The 3,570-nt window shown below is 49.3% G+C and overlaps 1 protein-coding gene and 1 pseudogene across 1 annotated transcript in view; one reads left to right on the top strand and one right to left on the bottom strand.

Annotated features, from left to right (window-relative positions):
• ENDOD1 (endonuclease domain containing 1) overlaps nucleotides 1–3,570 on the top strand; it is a 40,645-nt gene that overhangs the window by 19,220 nt on the left and 17,855 nt on the right. The window lies entirely within an intron of this gene.
• LOC102493348 (histone H2B type 2-F-like) lies at nucleotides 82–823 on the bottom strand (annotated as a pseudogene).

Raw genomic sequence — 3,570 nt, forward strand, 5'->3', positions numbered from 1 at the left:
CCCGATTGAATTCTGGGATATAATATTCAACTCCAGACTTGTCACTACAATTAAGTTGGCTATTTTCTTAGTTTTTGAACTCTTACTTCTGTGTGTCTGCATTGGTGGCTCTGAAAAGAGCCTTCGGTTTCTGCAAGCATGAGAAGCCACTCACTTGGAGCTGGTGTACTTGGTGACGGCCTTGTGCCCTTGGACACGGCGTGCTTGGCCAGCTCCCCAGGCAGCAGCAGGCGGAGGGCGGTCTGGATCTCCCACAACGTGATGGTCGGGCGCCTGTCGTAGTGTGCCAGGTACGACGCCTCGCCTGCGGTGTGCTCGAAGATGTCACTGACGAACAGGTTCATGATGCCCATGGCCTTGGACGAGATGCCCGGGTCGGGGTGCACCTGCTTCAGCACCTCGTACACGTACACCGAGTAGCTCTACTTGCGGCTGCACTTGCGCTTCTTGCTGTCCTTCCTCTACACCTTGGTGATGGCCTTCTTAGAGCCTTCTTTGGAGCCGGCAGATTTAACAGGTTCCGGCATCGCGTACAGAAATAAGAATACACTCTGAAAACGACCTGTCTTCTCTGTTTCAAACAGTTCTGCTTTCCCATGGGTCAGCCTGGCTGCCAATCCTAAACTGCCTCTAGGAGCCTTGACACCCTTCAAGACTTGTCAGTTTGGAGTTTTGTAAATTGAAACCCAAAAGACCCGTATGGTTGGTTGCTGGCCAGATCAGGTGACCCTGGTTGTAACTGGTGGAGAGGTGGGTAGAAGAGGGTCATGTGTAAGAAATGCTGTTCTTGGGCTGGCAGGTGGCGTGGTTGTTAAGGCACTGGGCTCCCACATGGCTGACTGTGGTTCAAGTCCCAGACCTGGCAACTTGCTTTCTCACTTTCCCTTTCTCTCTTGGTTAAATTAACAATAATAATAATAATAAATAAATAATTAGGGGGAAAAAAGGAAAGAAATAAATGCTGCTCTTCCAGAGATAGTGTCAGAAATACTTGGTTGTGGATGTGCCTGTACAGGACTGGGTGAGTTGGGATCTGGGGAAAGACTTCACTGAGGTGTGTCAACCAGGGTCCTGGCTGAACTTTCATAATAGTTTAACCAAGAGAGCAAAGAAATTACTCACATCACTTCTTAAATGAAGGCACTGACGGTCTATAGTAAGGCACTCGGGGACAGGAAGCAGTGGCAGGAAGCAGTGACCATTCTGGGTAGAGGGTGGGAGGCTGGTAATGGCGGTAGGTGTAAGAAATTCAGCCAGGACCAGAGCCACCACACTGAGGCCGAGAGGGAGCAAGGGAATAAGTACTCCAGTGTCCCTTCTTCTCACTCCCCCATTGGTGGCTCCTTCAGAAGGCAGAGAGCAAGAGAGCAGGGATGATATGGTCTCTGGAAGTCAGCCTCCCGGGACATGGAATGGGGTTAGGAAGGCAGGAGGACACCACCCAGCACAGGAGCTGTGAGATTGGAGCCAGGCCTTGGCCCCCAGGTGGGGCTTATGTAGCAGGGACGAGTGGGGAAGGCACCCCCAGCCAGGAGTGACAGGTTGAAATGAGGGGAGCAGGGAGCATCTGCATAACGTCATGTATGGCGGGTGGGGACTGACCCATTTGGGTGGAATATAAGGAAAGGTTTGTGAGAAGAGTTTGGAGGAATATGGGGAGGCATCCCTCGACTATGCCAGTTTGACAATCGGGAAGTGACTAGATGCTATTGAAGACGTTATGGAGTAGGTTATAGTCAAAGGAGAGTAGATAGCTAAAACAGACTTCTCATTCTACCTGTGAGTAAGACAGGGAGTCTGTGTTTACACATCCTAAATGGTCAGAATATTAGTTGACCCGACAAGTAGAGGATCCAAATGGCCCGTAAGATTTCGTTCTCCACCCAGTATTATCCTCACAGCTCTTATGGTTTGTGGCTATCACTCACAAAGCAGTAATCACGTGTGAATAAAGTAAGCCCAGCCGGGGCACTCCCAAGGATGATTTGGTCATGTATTTTTCAGCATGGGGTTCATGGATGCTCTGCATCCGCCTCACTTGGGGGTGTGGTTAAAATGCATATGTGGAGGCACTGGATCTCTCACATGGCCAACTGTGCAGTTCGAGTCCTGGACACAGCAACTTGGAAGCCATGCTGGGTACCTGTGTGTATGTGCCCAAAATCCTGATAGGAGACTGGAGAAGGGATTGTGGTATGGCCATCCCCCGGGGATGATTTCTCACTTTCCCTCTGTGTGTGTGTGTGTCTGTGTGTCTTTCTGTCTGGCGAGGGCATGTTCCCTATAGCAAAACAAAAACAAAGCATACCTGAGCCCCAAGCCAGCCCTTCTTAATAGATCACTGTTGTGTGTGGTGAAACATAGGAATATGCATTTTTTTCAAGGACTGAGGCTCTCTGAATACACACTGAATTTTGAGGTCTGCTGATTTGAGATGTTCATTCCTAATTTCCTGTAGGGCTGACAAGGCAGGGACTAATTCCACCCAAGATTTATCATCTTGGATGATCTGATCAAGGTCTAGTCCAGCAAGTTCCACTTCAGAATCACGGTCAGCTCCCCTGAGGGGCTTACAGACATCCTGAGAGGGTGTGGGCGCCCTTTCTATTGTTTACTTTTCTGATTTCACAGCTCTAGGTGAGGCCAGAGGGTATTTTTTTCAAAGCTGTCAGGCCACTGATGTGTAGCCAGGCCTAAGAACCTCTGATTGTGTCTTGAACTCAGAGGGTGGAAAATATGAGCCATGGAGACTTCTCACCAGAACCGACTTTTCCAAATTCTGTACCACATAGGCAGTGCTAGGAATAATTGCTCTGGAAAAGAAAGCGGGTCCAGAGTGGAAAACAGGCTTCTGTGAGTAATGAGGAAGGAAACCCGAGCAGCCAGGCCAGGGTAACCTGAGAAGGTCCTGCAGTCTGGAAAGTCTGGAGGCCTCAGGGTACTTTCTTAGGCTCTGAGAAGGGCAGCCAGAGGAGCCCCTGGGAATTGGCTTGCCCTGAAGGCCACCCCTTGGCCCCTGTCTGAGCATTCTCCTCTGCATTTACCACCAGCTTGGAGTTGGTACTTTTTTTTTCATCCCTTCTCTTAATTTTTCAAGTTTTCCAGAAAAAGAAAAATCTGCAGTGGAAGTGGAATACCCTTTCATGGTCTCTCCCGGTGCCTCCTGACGGAGGTCACAGAACTCTCAGCCATTTGTCCTGCTTTGGTGTAGCTCACCCCACACTGACACCCGGGGTGGGGTGGACACAGCACTGTGTGAGCTTTCCCAGGCAGGAGGTGCACACTGTGAGTGAGGCGAGGAAGGGTGATTCATTCACCGGGAGGGAGGCGAGAACCAGGAAGCCCTCACTGTCGCTAAAGGGCCAGTCAGGAAATGAAAAGCTCTGCAGTTCTCCTTCCTAAAATAAATAAATAAATAAAACAGAGAGAGAGAGAGAAAACGAATTAACATCCATCTAATTCTTCTAAAGCTGTTTCTATTCTCGAGAGGAGAAAGAATATTTTAGATGCCAAGCAGGGAGGATTTGTTTTTTTCTTAAATGCGTGGGTCAGAACTTGGTTTCTTTCTTT

Source organism: Tupaia chinensis, unplaced genomic scaffold (assembly GCF_000334495.1).
Source record: "Tupaia chinensis unplaced genomic scaffold, TupChi_1.0 Scaffold140218_1, whole genome shotgun sequence".
In the NCBI taxonomy this organism is placed as follows: Eukaryota; Metazoa; Chordata; class Mammalia; order Scandentia; family Tupaiidae; genus Tupaia; species Tupaia belangeri.